This window comes from Pantherophis guttatus, chromosome 9 (assembly GCF_059756535.1).
Source record: "Pantherophis guttatus breed Tessera chromosome 9, ASM5975653v1, whole genome shotgun sequence".
NCBI classification, from domain to species: Eukaryota; Metazoa; Chordata; class Lepidosauria; order Squamata; family Colubridae; genus Pantherophis; species Pantherophis guttatus.
In genome coordinates this window covers 353372-369803 of record NC_142071.1, presented here as the reverse complement: position 1 = coordinate 369803, position 16432 = coordinate 353372, and the positions used below count along the sequence as shown (strand labels likewise).

Sequence of the window (16432 nt, the reverse complement as noted above, 5' to 3'; positions counted from 1 at the left end):
AACTCGCCTTTTTCTAAGCCCTTTTTCAAGGTGGCATGCCAGGGAAGGGGAGGCCCTTGATGATGATGATGAGGAGGAGGCCCGGGGATGGGCCTGGAGGGCCCCCTGACCCAGGAGAAATGCCCTGGCCCTTTCTGTCCGCAAGGCAAAACGGGGAGCTCCCGTTCCAGATCAAACTCTAATGATCCAAGTGGCCCAGTGATCGGGGTCCCAGAGGACGGGTGGGGTGCTGCCTGCCCGTGGGCACTCACTGAGGTCAGAAAAGGCACCCATCTGTTTGACGAAACCCCTCTGAGAACCTCCCTGGAAAGAGCCGGGCAGGGAAGAAGGGCGAGGGCTTGGGGACACGGCGGTAGGGAGAGAAGGAAGGGCATCGTTGGGTTCAGGGAGCAAGTCAGAGGCCCCCAAGCCTCTCCCGGGGAAGAGGAGGGCAGCTTTCGAAGGGGCCACATTGCCACAGGACTTCAGAGGGAACCACGGCCAGGCCAGACACCCTGCAGGCTGCCGTAGTCCTGGGTAACGTGGGGAGATGCTTCTGTGCCAGCATTTTATATCATTCTGAATCACATTCAAACAAGCCAGAAGAGCCGGTAGAAATTTTAACACACTTGTTGACCTCTCCTCTTCATTACACGGGATTTTTTGCATTTTCTAATCATGAAAAAAAAAAAAGTTATTTGCGAGAGCAATAGGCTTTCTGAGCTCTGATAAGTCTGATTAATTAAGGATGAATTTCTTCCCCCCGTAAAAAAAATGGAATTCTCCTGCAAGAGCAACAACTCAACCTAATTTGCTAGAAAGGAGAAGATGGTCCAAAGATTTGATTCAGGAAAAAATATATTGCTAATTGCAATCCTGAACATACAGGTAGTCTTTGACTTACGACCATTCGTTTAGTCACTGTTCAAAGTTTCAAGGGGACTGAAAAAGTGACTTATGACCATTTTTCACACTTACGACCGTTGCAGCATCCCAGGGTCATGTGATCAAAATCTGGATGCTGGGCAACTGACTCATATTTATGACGGCTGCCGTGTTCCGGGGTCACGCGATCACATTTTGCAACCTTCTGACAAGCAAAGTCAAGGGGGAAGCTGCTCTTTTCTCTTCTGTCTCAAACTCCCCCTCCTCCTCTGAACTCACATCTGGAGAGGGGTCCGAGGGAGGATCCAGTGGAACTACTGACCCAGAGAGGTGGTGGCCTCCGCTTTACTGGAGGTATTTAAGGAGAGGCTGGAGATACTTGAACTGAGGTTCCTTGCTGAACAGGAGTTGGGTTGGATTGGATGGCCTCAAGAGTCCCTTCCAACTCTAGGATTCTATGTCCCATTCCAGTCAGATCCAGCCCGGTCTCAAGAACATTTTATTTCTCAATGGGCCCTTTCTCTATACTCCCATTTTGCTTTGACCCGTCTGTCTCTGATGTAGTTACATTACATCCGCTCCTAAGCAGATGTGCCTTTGAGGTTGGACAAAATGCTCCCCTTTGATTCCAGGCCAGCACTTTCCATGTATTTTGAAGATAATCTTTGATCGGAGGGCTTTTGACACAGTCTCGTCTTAGACTTCATGAGTGACCTCTGGTGAAGGAAAGAACTCAAGTGGACAAAACGAAGCCCCCACAAATCCTGCTTCTGCTGCCCACCTGAAATCAACAGGACTGTTCCTTGCAAGCCCTTCTGTGCCCATCCCCAGGCGAGGCGGGGGGGTTAGGCCAGGGTCTAGGACTCTAGGCAGAGCGCTGGGCAGAGCCAGGGTCTCTCCTGAGGTTCTGGCTGGGGAACCCAAGGGGAGGACATGAAGGAAGAGGTGTAGAGCCTGCAAGCTAGGAGTCTCCAGGTCTTTGATGGCTTCTGCCTTTTCCTTTCCAGCCAATGGGATTTTTCTCCTCCTGTTTTCAAAATCAGCTGCAAATATCTAAAGATGGTATGTCAGTGGCAATTCAAAGCAAATAGACGCTTTGATTCATTATGCTCGCTTGGCCTGTTGTAAGTGGATACGCTCCGGATTCTTAATGGCACTTCAGGCAAGAAAAACAGAGAGCTTATGTTGATCACATGACTAGAGCTATTATTGCAGGGCAAATGAAGAGATGTTGGATTGCGAGTGAAAGCCAAGGAAAGCAAAATGCCATCTGCTTGGGTCCTGATTGCCTATCCATCTAGGAAGGGGGAAATGGGATGTAACGAAGGCCTCACTTCTGCCACACCAAGGCCATCCAAGACTTCACGATGTAACCCGCCTGGCACAAGGGATGCTTTTTCATGCAAAGGCTGTGAAGTCACTGAGAGAGAAGCTCTTTGACAGACAGATCAGCTCTTTCCATCTGCCGAGCATCCTCGCTGGATCCCCTCGGCCCAGCCTTTGTGTAGCGGCCATTTCCCCAGGGCAGCTGGCTGATCTGGAAGCAATGGAAGCCTCATCTTCCTTGCTCTGCATCTGCTGAACACAGCAAGCAAGATGCAAAGGCAACCCCCCCCTCCCAGCTGGCCCCTTCAGATGTGCTGAGAATTCTCCAACCAGGGGCAGCTGCAAAGTCTCTGGGGAGGGGGGGTGCAGCTGAGGGAAGGCTTCTTTTCCTGAACAAAAGGGCTGCTCCTCTGACGTACGAGGAGCAGGATCAGCATGAGACACAGTTCAGATCCAGCAAAGGCTGGCAGCTTGCAGGCTTGAGACAAACACACGGGTGCTGGAGCAGCCTCTGGGACAACCAATCCTTGCATGCAGGGAGTAGCTTAGCTTGGAAACCTTGACTCCCCGCCCCCATGCTTGACAAATGCTTTTGCTTCCTCTTGTAAAGCTCGGAGGTCTGGAATTCAAAATAGCATTAAGCTGTTAAAGTCATTGCAGTTTGCCTACTGCGCAAATAGATCGGCAGATGATGCTGTCAATATGGCGCTGCACTACAACTTGCAACATCATGAATCCCAAAGGACCTATGCAAGGGTCCTTTTTGTAGACTTCAGCTCAGCATTCAGTCCCATCATTCCAGGTATTCTTCTCACTAAACTGATTCAGCTGTGCCTGACCACACTTGTAAGTGGATCATAAGCTTTCTAACAGATAGGAAGCAGCAGGTGAAGATAGGCAAAATCACACCAGATACCTGTACAGAAAGAGGGGTGTGAAAATATCTGTGGACTCCTCACAAAGCAGACCTGCTTAACTCATTCTTTGCACCCTCAGTTTTCACACAAAAAGAAACCATAGCAAAAAAAACTTAACTGTAAAAGACAGACTAGAAATAAAAATTAAAACAAGCAAGAAAATTATTAGAGAACACCTATCTGATCTTGATGACTATAAATCACCAGGACCTGATGGTTTACATCCCAGAGTTCTGAAGGAATTGGCAGGTGTTACCCAGAACCATTGGGTGTTGGTAAATTCCTAGGGAGGGGGAAGGGCTAAGGAATGCCCGAGAGGGGATAATCACCCAGGTCAAGTTCCTTGAACTGTTCAAACGGCACAACTTTCCCAAAACAAAAGCACTGCAGGCAATTGGTGGACAACAGACTGTGGGTGGCCCAGGGAAGAAAAGTTTGTGTTCTCCTGGCCCAGGGAGGGATTGGTTCAGATTTCCTGCAAACGAAGGGCCCCTCAATGTACATTGGACAGCTCCAAACAGATTCCTATTGCAATGGAGTCCTGCCTTGGCCTGGCTTACACTGCCTTCTTCTGAAAATCTGGGCAAATGCCCTTCATCTCAGGGAAGTGGGTGGTTGGACCAGCTGTGGGAGCCTGGCGATAGCCTGAAATTGTTGAGGGAGCCAATATTCCCTAGTTCCAGGCAGCTGTGGGGCTCAGAACTGAAGCAAATGTTAGAAAATATTTGAACCACCTGTACAAAATTTTATTTCAGCATCCAACTTTTTAAAGTTTTTTCATCCTTGATTGCACAGGTCTTCAGCAATCCCTAGACAGGCATAACTGTCATCTTTGCCCATCTTCCTTCTTCAGAGTCTGGAGCAACCACCCTGATGTGTCAAGAAGGGAAATGATTGGGCAGCAGCCCTTCAAGAGAAGAGCCCCCTTCGCCCGGCTCTGAGACGCCCTGGAGCATAAAGCACGTCTGTGGGTTTCACGCCTCCAGAGGCACAATTAACTTTTGAGATATTGCTCTGTGCAGAAATGGCTTTTCATCCCTGCACTGTACTTGGCATTTAAAAGAGTCCTTGGATGGAGGAGAGATGGCAGCGGAATAGCTGTTTGTAGATTTAAGAGCTGCTCTCTAGAGAGATTACCCAATCCCAGGGCCTGGAATGGATTTCTAACCTTGGATCAATCATTTACATTCAAAACGTGCACTCTTCTAATGCCCATTATCTCAGGCACACCAACCCTCATCCTGGCGTCACATTAATACCAGAGATGAACCTTGTGATGCTCAAGGCACGTGCAAGCATTGCAGTGGGAGAGAAAAGTTAGTCCATGGCAGCAAAAATCAGGAGTCAGGGACCCCCTTTTCCCACTAAGGATTTGTATTCAAAACTTTATGTGAGTTGGAAAATCCTTCTGATTTTTTGAGGCACATGAGCATTTCTTTTTTCTGGATTAAAATTTTTGCTTAGCATGCACCTGTTTGTTAAGAAGAAGAAAAAACATTTCATCTGACCCCTGCTTTAGTGTCCAAAACTAGCTCAGTCTTCCTGGACTGGCATACTGTGACATTCCGACTATTTCCCTTCACAACCAACGTCCCAGGGGCTACTTTGCCTGGCAGGTGGCTCTCATTTGGGCACATCCTTCACATCTCCACCCCTGACCACCCTAGGGATGCCCTTTCCGTGATGTCCCACTGCCTGGAAGCGGTGCAGGTTTGGATGGGGAGGAACAGACTTAAACTCAACCCTTCCAAGACTGAGTGGCTGTGGATGCCAGCATCCCGGGATCTGGAGGTTCCATCTTTAGTGATCGGGGGAGAGACTCTTGCTCCCTCCGATAGGGTCCGCAACTTGGGTGTCCTCCTGGATTCTCGGCTGTCCTTGGATGACCATCTGATGGCCGTAACCAGGGGGGCCTTCGCACAGGTACATCTTGTGCGCCAGTTGCGCCCTTTTCTAGACCGGGATGCCCTTGCCATGGTCACTCACGCCCTCGTTATCTCTAGGTTGGACTACTGTAACACCCTCTGCATGGGGCTGCCCTTGGGATGCATCCGGAGGCTCCAGCTAGTCCAGAATGCAGCAGCGCGGGTAGTTACAGCGTGGGCCTCCTCAGGGTACCGTCGGCCAAACAATGTCGGCTGACGGCCCCCAGGAGGAGAGCGTTCTCTGTGGGAGCCCCGACCCTCTGGAATGGATTGCCCATTGAGCTCAGGACAGCCCCCGACCTTCTTTCCTTCCGTCACGAGCTGAAGACGTGGCTCTTCCATCAACTTAACTGATCCGTTTGGGGGTACACTGTTATAATTTTAAATTGTTTTAATAGGGTTGCTGATTTTAATTTTTATTTCATTGTGATTTGTATTGGAAATTGTCATTTTGTAAGCCGCCTTGAGTCCCCAGGGAGAAAGGCGGCATATAAATCGCAATAATAAAAATAAATAATAAATCCTGCTGCATCTTTGCCCTGTCTCCCTTGAAGTGAGCAGGGTATCAGGGCGGAGTGCTGAGGGGGGACACTGGAAAGGTGTCCCCTCTTCTGAAGGGCACAATACAATCACATCCTGGCCTGCTTGTATCTAAAGCTACTCTTTGGACCTATACCAGGTGTCTACAGGAAGAAACATGGGATGGCCAGAGCTCCCGAGATGCCGCAGGGCTTGTCGGCTTTGCAAAGGAAGGACCACACTGGACAGAGGGCTCATTCCACTCTTCCAGGGGTAGGGAGGCCTCGCTTTCCTCCTTTCAGAACTGAGAGGAGACTGGGCTGTTGCAGGAGCTTCAGGGTGGCAGCAAGGACACGGTCAAGCACGGCACAGGTGGCAAAGGGCAGGGCTGCCATCTTGATCTTTTTTTAACTGCCCAAGACACACTTTAAAAAGACATACTTTAAAAAAGAATTCTGGGAGTTGAAGTCCATACATCTTAAAAATTGCCATGTTTGAAAAACACTGCTCTAAAAAGTCACATATGGAAACATATGGGTAGAAGAGGCCTCAGAGGTCTTCTTGTTCAACTCCCTGGTCAAGCAGGAGACCCTAGATCATTCTGGACAACGGCTTCTTAAAGGGCTCCAGTGATGGTGCACCTACAACTTCTGGAGGAAAGCCTGATAAATTGTTCTCGGTGTCAGAACATTTCTTCTCAGTTCTAGATTGGATCTCTCTTTGATAAGTTTCCATCTGTTATTTCTTCTCCTGCCTTCAGATGCCCTGCAGAATAAGATGATTCTTTTTTTTTTGGCAGCCCCTTAAACATTGGAAGACGGTTATTATGTACCCCCCAATCCTTCTCTTCAAAAGGTTAGACATACCTAGTTCCCTCAACCGTTCATCATACGATTTAGTCTCCAGAGCCTTTATAGCAACAAGATTGGCGGCAAACAAATTTAATAAATAAAATAATCTTTGTTGCTCTTGCCTGCACTCTTCCTAGGGTCTCAGCATCTGTTCTGTATTGTGACAACCAGAACTGGATGCAGTATTTTAAGTGTGGACTCACTGGTGTGGCATAAAGTGGTATTATCATTTCTCGTGGTCTTGAGCCTTCAGAAGCCAGCTCAGCACCTGGCTCCCCAAAAGCTTGTGCTCTGAGAGGGAAATGGGTCAGTCCCCTAATCTCTGTGATTCATCTTCCAAAGATCTGAGGCAATGGAGATCAATGCCTTTCTCTGAGATTGGCTGGTTGTGTGCAGACATTTCATGACCGAACTAGGAAACATCATCAGTTATGAGGGAAGGTGGGGTTTGCTGTCTATTGGTACACTTACAGGAGCTGGAGTACAGGAGCAGATCCACTCTAAGTGAGCCTTGCTCAAGGGGAGTGGATTGGAGCCCTAGAGCCCATCAGCTCTCTGCAGTTAAAACCCAGCCATCTGGAAACTTGACTCTCTGCCTCTCAGTTGCTTTTAATTACATGGCATTTGTTGACAACAGAACCCTTCCTTTTTAATTGGCCTCAAAGGGAAATTGAGCTGAACAGCTGACAGTAAATTAAAACATGTATATGTGTGTGTGATTCAACAGCTCACGGTACTAGCAACTGAAACTAGACTCTATTTAAGTCACAACAAGGATTATGTTGGTAGTAACATCGCTTCCTTTGCAATCTGACATAACACGTACTTTGGGATGCTTTAAAATTTTTTGTCCTTTGCATTTTTCCTGAGATGGAAAAGATGTGCTTATTTATTTCCATATTACCCTTCATAAAAGCAGCTCCCAATAAAAATATAATAACTGGATTCATGTCACTAAATTTTTTTTTACAAAAAAGCATTTTTAATTTCAGATTCACTTCAGGAAACAATTACAAGACAGAATAAATAAGATTTGCTTTCTAGCTTTCTTCATAGTTGGATTTCTGAGTGGAGGGCCAGCAAGCGCGCACGAAGCTCCACCCACACGAGCAGAGGGCGCTTGTGCTCACGAGAAGCTCCACTCGTGTGAGCAGAGGGCGCTCACGCACGAATGGAGCTTTAGGTGCAAGCACTCTCTGCTCACGCAAGTGAAGCTTCGCATGAACACAAGTGCCCTCCCCTCCGCTCAAGGGCTCTCTGCTCGTGTGAGCGGAGCTGATCACGCGAGCGCAAGTGCCTGCCACTCACACGAGTGTAGTTTCGTGCGCGAGTGCAAGCGATGAAGCTGTGCGTGGGTGTGGGTGTCCCTTCCGGGACTGGGCCACCATGGTGGAGTGGTTGGGGACCGCTGCACTAGGACGCCTGGATCCTTCTCACAGTTACGCAGCAACTAAGAGGAGTTAATGACAGCTTCGGGAAAGGGAGGGGGAGGAATTTAGATTGTGACCTACTGTAATCAAAACAGATTAACAGGAATTGAAAGATTGAGCATGAAGGGGAGGAGAAAATCAATACGGGGACAAAAGAGGAGAAATGGAAGGGTGGAGCAATTGCACAAAATCCAGGCTGTTTGTTTTCCACATGAAAATGCTGGACCACCTGCCAAGAAATTACACTTTCATCAGCACCACTTTTGTTGCTGCTTCTGATGCTGCATAAAATAACTACAAGGTTGGCATTTGCAAATATATAATATATATATGGAAAAAAAGCGGCAAAGAAATTCACCCCTTTGCAGGACTGGATTGACCACTTAAAGAGTGAGGACAAAGGCAACTTTTAAGAGAGGCAGGGTGGCTCAGAAGGAAATAAAATCTCTTGATACTGACTCTGTATACTGTCACTAAGCCTTCTGGCTCCTTCACTAGGTACACGTTACTCATGTTCAACACATCATTCTGGAATTCTTTCCCAAATGTTATTAAGCAGGGCCAAGTAAACTGCGCTTTCATTCTGTGCAAACTCTTGTGTGAGGTTTCACCCCTGCTTTAGAGACGGGCAAAGGGACAGGGCTGCTTTCCTGGGAGCGAGAGGGGCAGGGAATCTCCTGCGGCAGAGAAGAGGGAGCCGCTGCTCAAAGGGAAGCCCAGGCAAGAAATCTCAAGGGGAGACAGGCAGCGAGCGAGAGGCTTCTCAAGTGTTTGCTCTGAGCTACTTCAAATGTTATCTACTCTTCAATATTATTTGAGTAGTTTATTAACAATCTGAACGGTAGGACTGATGGCTGCTTATCAAATTTGCAGTCGATGTAACATTGGGAAGTCTAGCCTACACCCAAAATGACAGAGGAAGATTGCAGACTAATCTAGCAGGTTGGAAGCTTCAACAGGGACAAATGTAAATAATTATATTTCGGGACACGCAAACAATATGGGGGATCTGTGGCCTGGAAGCACAACAGCAGAGAGAGACTTGGGTGTGGACCCCGACAACCAGCTGAACGTGACTCAGTAGCGGGAGAAAGCGCTAAAAAGGTGGATGCAGTTTTGGGCTGTGTTAGAAGAATCACTTGCAAAAATGCCCCAAGTCCTCTGCACTGGGGAGACCACGCCTGGAGCACCCTGCACGATTCATTGCAAAAGGTTGGACTGGATGATGCCTGTGAATCCCCTTCAACTCCATAATTTTAGGATTCCGTGAAATCCATACCTCCAAGGCTCTGCAGCCATAGAAATCCTGACAAATCATTAACTTAGTTTCTGTACAGATGGGTACATCTACAGACACACAGAGCAGCAAGTGAAGCTCACAACTGCAATAATAAAGGCTATCAAACATGTGTAACAACTCCAACACTTCCCACACTTGCCCTGCAAGGCATGCCTCAACATTCACATTTTAAACAAAGTATTGCATTTGTTGCAAAGACTTACAAGGCACAACAATAACTGAAGCAATACTGCCACTGCACTGTCGCAAACTTGGATGTGGGTCTCAAACTATCTGGCAGTTAAAACCCATTCTACCCATTGATAACTGCCTATTAAGGTTTGAATACCAGTATTTTGGAAAAACACATTAAATTTAATAATGCACCTAAAGTCCAACCTGATCAATCATGATGGATTTTATTCCATGCACACTTGCATCCTGACACCTTAAGACACACCTTAAGTCAACAGCACTGTTTCTGCAACACAACCTGCCCAAAGAACACATTGTGAACCTTTTTCAGCTTCCCAAAATGTTCTGCTTGTTGTGAATTGGTAAAAAGTGAGCTTGTTGTATTGGATTGGATTCCGACAGATTACACGTTCTCCAGCATCCCTGACTTCCCTTGCTGTCTATTCTAAAAAAAACTTCCATCAGTTACATTCTTCTAGTCCAACACCTTGCTCAAGCAGGAGTCTCTCTACCATTTGAGAAGTGGCTGTCCAGTCTCTTCTTAAAAGCCTCCAGTAATGGAGCACCCACAACTTCTGGAGGGAAGCTGCTCCACTGGTTAATTGTTTTCACTGTCAGGAAATCTCTTCTTAATTCTAGGTTGCTTCTCTCCTTGATCAGTTTCCATCCATCGCTTCTTGTCCTGCCTTCTGGTGCTTTGGAAAATAGGTTGACCCCCTTCTTCTTTGTGGCAGCTCCTCAAATATTGGAACACTGCTATCATGTCACCCCTAGATCTGTTTTTGAGAAACACACGTTCGCTAGTGATTATAACTTGGCTTGCTTCTATTGCTTGATTATCTTTTCCAGGATCTTCCCAGGTATTGATGTCAGGCTGATTGGTCTGTAGTTTCTTGGATCTCTTTTTTCCCCTTTTTTTGAAGATGGGAACCAAACTTAGCTCTTTTCCAGTCTTCTGGTAGTTCCCCAGTGCTCCAGGATCATTGAAAGATAAGGTTCAATGTTTCCAAGATGACATCTGCCAGCTCCTTCAGAACTCTGGGATGTAATCCATCAGGTCCCAGTGATCTGAACTTGTCTAGAGCAGACAGATGTTCTTTACCATTTTCTTCCTTATATTAATTTGTATTCCTAGTCTGTCTTGTATGGTTATGTTTTGTAGGTTGGGCTGTTATTTTCTTTTTGCATGAAGACAGATGCAAAGAATGGGTTAAACAGCTCTGCTTTCTCTCTACTGCCTATTACTTCCTTGCCATCGTCTCCCATTAGTGGACCCATTGTTTTCTTGACTTTTTTTTTTACATGTTGAAAGAAACTTTTTTTAATTATTATTTTTGACATTTGTTGCAAGACTTAGTTCATTCTGAGCCTTAGCTTTCCTGACTTCATCGTTGCAAGAGAGCGAACCAGGTCTCCTCTGACAGCAATGGGCAAGCACCATGAAGCAGCTGCCCAGGAAAGGCCAATCGCACTGGGACAGCTTCAGGGGAGAAACTGGCACAAGTGGAAGGAGATGGAGCAGCCATTGCGAAGAGGCTGGACTCACTCAGCCCAACTCACCCCACAAGGATGGTGCTAAGTGAGGAGTGCTGGTCAAATCACCTTGAGTTTCTGAGAACAAAACATGTCAATTTACCAAAACAAATAAAACAAAGCTGACTGGGGTTTCCTAGGAGAGTCTGGCCCAATTGTGAAAGTGCCGGTTTTAGGTGGGAACCCCCAGGCTAGGTCTCCACTCCTGGCTTCCTGGGAGAGTTTGGGTTGGTTCTGTGGGGAAAATTAGCTCTTCTATTGCCCCGAGAGATAACATTCTATAAATGCTATAAATCATGTAATTCCCACCAATAGGACAAAGGGCCATGCAGCCTTGGGCATGGGCTCAGTCCTGCAACCAGCAAGCAAACCCTGCCTCCCCCGACTAGTATTTCCACTTTGCACAACGTGATTCCAGGCACCTAAGTAGTAGCCTGGATCTCAACCGCTGAGCCCCTGCCCCTTGGCCAAGCTCAGAAGGGAACCGTGGGGCTGCAGAGAACCCACCTCCCAGCTGAGCTTCCTCTCCTGTGACAAGAAAAATCAAAGTGAGAAACACCCCCCCCCGGCTCTTGCCCCCATCTTCTAGAGCTATTCTCTCCCCTCCCCGGGAAGCTGCCAAAGCTGAAACCTGCGAGGGGGGTGTGGGTGTGTGGAAGGCCCCTTTTCCACATCTACAGGCACATTGGCTGCTGCTGCTGCTGCTGCTGTTGCTCCTGCCCTGCCAACTGTTCAGGTTCTCCGAATGACTCCCTTCTAATATTCATGGAGATAGCAATCTGATTTCCTTTTGGAAAAGCCCCACTCCAAGGGGACCCTGCAGGCTCCCCTGCTCCTCCAATGGAACGGCCATAATTATGACTCAACGGAATGAGGGCAAAAGCAGCTGCAAGCAGAGACTCTCCATCGTTCGGCATGTGTGTTTGTTGCATTTTGGCATCAACTAATATCTAAAGCTGAACATAACCATGGAAACAGAGGTGGCTTTTTCTAAGGCACAAGGAGCACTGGCAGCTGGCACCTATCATGGCAAGGACATATTGCGCAATACCAGCCCTTCGTCCAAGGAACGACAAGGGAAAAGCTAAGCAGTCATTTCTGCAGGCGAGACCTGAAATGAAGCTATGGAGGCCAAAGAGGAAGGCTGACAAGACAGCCGTGGCCCTCGAAGGCAGGGACTGGGGAACAGGGAGGTGGCCCGGATAGCAAGGAGGTGGCAAAATTAGCCCCAGAGGAGTTTTACACTCCAATGGTCAAGCTCTACTGCCAGTGGCAGAAATATGAGACACAGATCACCTGGATCTCACGTTAAGAGATCTGCTGCAGATCCCTACCTATCTTTGTGGCACGGCTCTGTAGTTCTTCTCATGGAATTATAATTGCTCAACTGTTCAGCACGATGCCTGCAGCAGTCCTCTCTCTTAAGCATCATGGCCAAGCGATCGAAAAGCTTTGAGAAACCTGGACTATCAAGTCAAGGCCCCGTCCCTGCCAGCTGCAAGGGAGAAAGGGGTCCCCGCTCTGAAGAGAGATGCCCGAGTGATGTAAAAAGTGCTAGCAAAGTGTAGCAGCCATTGATTGGATTTGCTTGAGCAGAGGGCTGGACTAGAAGATCTCCAAGGTCCCTTCTAACCCTGTTATTCTGTAACTCTAGCCACTTCCAGCTGGGAAAAAGGTTACCATTTTTGAGGGAGAAGGTGAGTGTATAAGATTCTGAGAAATACCGTCCCCCTCAGGGGCATATTATATTTGGTTTCCTTCTTCCTTCCACCGACTCCTCTGCCACAGCCCCGGAAGCAGCAGCCTCCTCCGGAGAAGCCCCCTTCTGCTCCCCCCCCTGCAGAATGACAATGCCGTCCTGGAAACCAGCAGCCCCCGCCGGAGCCAGGATCACAGCCGCCGGCCCACCTGCCACTCGCCCATCCTGAGCGGCTTGGAAGACAAGCGCTCGGGATGCGCATCTCCCCTGAGCCCCCCCTCCCCCCCCCGCTGGCCTGGAAGAGAAGCTGCCGAATGAGAAAAGAGCCCGAGGGGGCAGGTGGGACCCCCACCCCGGGGAGGCTGACTCACCAGGCCTGCAAGGAGAAGGCGGCGCCCCCCCCCCCGCAGTTCAAAGACAAAAGGAGAAAGGGGCCATTCCGCCCTCCCTCCCTCCCTCCCTCCTCTCTCCTGGGGCTGCCGGGGGGGGCAAAGCTTGGGATGGCACTGAGGGGTCTTCAGCACCTTTTGCCCAGGAAAGACCCCGCTCGGCTGCCGAGCACCGGATCGGGCGGAGCCGCTTCCCAGGGAGCCCCGAGATTTCCGAAGCCCCCCCCCGGCGCCTCTTGCTCCGGCCAGCCTGGGGCGGGCGCGGGTGGGCAGCGGCCGGAAGGCTTTGTCTCGGGGGGGGGCCGCTTCCCAGCCCCTGGAGCCCCGTTTGGGGAGAGGCGCCTCCGACCCGCTTGTGCCGGGCAGCGGAAGGGAAGCGGCCGGGGATTCAGCCCTCCCCCCCCCCCAGAAAACCTACCGCACATTTGCCGAGATGCCGCTGCGAAACGGGCGAGGGAGCGGCGGGCGCGCGTGGGCCGCCCTCGCAGGTGCCAGCCGCGGCTGAGGCCAAGCCCGTCCCAGGCGGCGAGCGGCCGAGGTGCGCCTCACAGCATCCCGCGCCCGGCTCCGCCTCGCCTCGCCCGGCGCTCCTCTCCCGCGCCGCAGAAAGCAGCCGCCGCCGCCGCCACCTGCACCCGGCTCGGGGCCGCGAGGCCGGCGACGACAAAAGGGCTCCTCCCCGAGCGCCCCCCGGCGGCAGACGGGCCCAACCGCAGGCGGCGCGGCGCCCCCGCCCGACCCCCGCCACGCCCGCCGCTGCGCCGCCGCCCGAGCCGAGCCGAGCCGAGCCGGGCTCTCTGGCCGCCGCAGGGGGAGGCGGCGACGCCCACAGCCCAAGGGACCCGCGCGGCCCCGAGGTCACCTGCGCAGGCAGCCCAGCCCCCCTCCCCGCCTGCTGGTGCGCCAAAGCCCCGCCAGCCGCACCTGCTCGGCCTGCGGCTCCCGGCGGGGAGGAGCCCCGGCAGGGCAGCGGCAGCGGCGGCCCGAGGCGTCTCGCTTGGTGCCGCCGCCGGCCGGGGAGCAGCCGCTGCTTTGTCTCGCCAGGGAACGGCCCGATACCTGGTCGCCCTCCGGCCCGGCGGGGCGATGCGGTTCTCGCCACGAGGCATTCGGGTGCTCAAGTGCCCCGACCCGCCGCGCGTGGGGAAAGCAGCCGCGGGCCTTGCCCGGCTGTGGCCCGCAGAAGGCCCGGCTGGCAAGTGGCAGGGGGAGTCGCCAAGCCGGGCTGGGAGGCAGAGATTCGGCCGGGGCCGTCAGACGGAGAGCCCGCTGGTCTGTGGCCGCCTGGCGCCCTTTCCCTGTTGCTCAGGGGCCTTCGCTTGCACCGGGCTCCGCTCAGGTGTCGGGCTGGGTCTCTGGGTGCCTCTCCGGCTCTTTGTTCAAGGGATTCAAGTTCTCTTTTTTATTCCTCCTGTAGCTCATCTGGATGTTGCTCTCTTGATATAGGTTGTAATGCACATGTGTATTGAAAATGACAGATGAATAGAATTTCCAAAGTGAAACAAACTCAGTTTAAAAGGAAAAAAATAGTATCTCAGCCAAGAGTTTTAAAAAAATGTCAGCTTCTTAGTGTAAAAAAAATACACGCATAAAGACACATATTTGCAATAAAAGTATTTTTCTTTTCAACCTCCCCATTTTGTTTTGGGGAAGATGGAATTGTTTGCCCACATTTTAGAGTAATACTTCAGAAACTGATCAGTTTTGTTTCCTGAATATTCATTCACTCCTATTATGAATGAGCAAAGTTTTAGGCTTCCTTCTAAATATTGTATATTGCTCCCCTTTCAATATTCTTTTAGCTTTTCCTAATGTTTAGAATAGAACAGAACAGAACAGAACAGAACAGAACAGAACAGAATAGAATTGAATTCTTTATTGGCCAAGTGTGATTGGACACACAAGGAATTTGTCTTTGGTGCATACGCTCTCAGTGTACATAAAAAGAAAAGATACATTCGTCAAGAATCAAGGTACAACATAGTCATAGAGAAACAGTCAATATAAATCTTAAGGATACAAGCAACAAAGTTACAGTCATACAGTTATAAGTGGAAGGAGATGGGTGATAGGAACGATGAGAAGATTAATAGTGCAGACTTAGTGAATAGTTTGACAGTGTTGAGGGAATTATTTGTTTAGCAGAGTGATGGCATTCGGGAAAAAACTGTCTTTGTGTCTAGTTGTTCTGGTGTGCAGTGCTCTATAGCGTCGTTTTGAGGGTAGAAGTTGAAATAGTTTATGTCCAGAATGCGAGGGGTCTGTAAATATTTTCCCAGCCCTTTTTTTGACTTGTGCAGTATACAGGTCCTCCATGGAAGGCAGGTTGGTAGCCATTGTTTTTTCTGCAGTTCTAATGATCCTCTGAAGTCTGTGTCTGTCTTGTTGGGTTGCAGAGCCAAACCAGACTCTGGTTATGGAGGTGCAGATGACAGACTCAATAATTCCTCTGTAGAGCTGTATCAGCAGCTCCTTGGGCAGTTTGAGCTTTCTGAGTTGGTGCAGAAAGAACGTTCTTTGTTGTGCTTTTTTGATGATGTTTTTGATGTTAGCTGTCCATTTTAGATCTTGCAATATGGTAGAATCTAGAAATTTGAAGGTCTCTACTGTTGATACTGTATTGTGAGAGGTGGAAGTATGGAAGGGTTTCTCCTAAAGTCTACTACCATTTCTATGGTTTTGAGTGTTTAGTTCCTTTTAATTTTGGTGATAAAACATCTTTTGAAAATATCAGTAACATCAGGAAATATTCATTCAATTTAAAGCTTCACATTAGTTTAAATAATCATTTTGAAATACTGCTTTAATGTGAATCAGCTTCATGGTCTTTTTTATTTTCCCTTAGATGGCCAGTAGCTGGCAGTAGCGGCATTTGCATTTAACATTTTCCTTCTGGTCTGCAGGGCTTAGAATCACAGAATTGGAAGGGACCTTGGAGATCTTCTAGTCCAACCTCCTGCTCGAGCAGGAGACCTAATGCCATTCCGGACCTAGACATTCTGGCTGTCTAATCTCTTCTTGGAAACCCAGTTCATGGAGCATCCACAACTTCTGGAGTTAGTCTGCAGTTTCCTGGATCCATTCCCCCAGCTCAGAAGGACCAGGCATTTTTAGGCTCTCCAACATTCAGGTGGAGGATGGATGGCCATCTATTTGGGATTCTTGCATTAAATGCCCCCTTCCCAATGCTACAATTTTATTATTTGGAGGGCAATAAAATAATTAGAAGTAGCTTTTGAAGCAAGAGTAAGGGCATTGCATTCTTCAATCTCATCATGTTAGCTTTAGTGGTTAAGGAACCAGGCTAGAAACCTAGGAATTGTGAGTTCTAGACCTGCCTTAGTCCTGCCTTGTTGACTCAGCATTCCATCTTTCCAAGGTCAGTAAAATGAGGATCCAGATTGTTGGAGGCAATATGCTGACTCAGTAAATGCTCGGAGAGTGCTGTAAAACACTGTGAAGTCTTAAGTGCTATTGCCTTAAGCACGAAAGCCAACTGGATGAC

General features: G+C 49.2%; 1 protein-coding gene across 1 annotated transcript in view; it reads right to left on the bottom strand.

The window, feature by feature from the left end:
- ADD2 (adducin 2) overlaps positions 1-13610 on the bottom strand; it is a 35123-nt gene extending 21513 nt beyond the window's left edge. Inside the window, exon 1 of the mRNA XM_034430649.3 lies at positions 13346-13610. The gene's annotated coding sequence lies outside the window, so the exon portion shown is untranslated. The remainder of the gene's footprint in view (positions 1-13345) is intronic.
- Positions 13611-16432: the final 2822 nt, after the last annotated feature.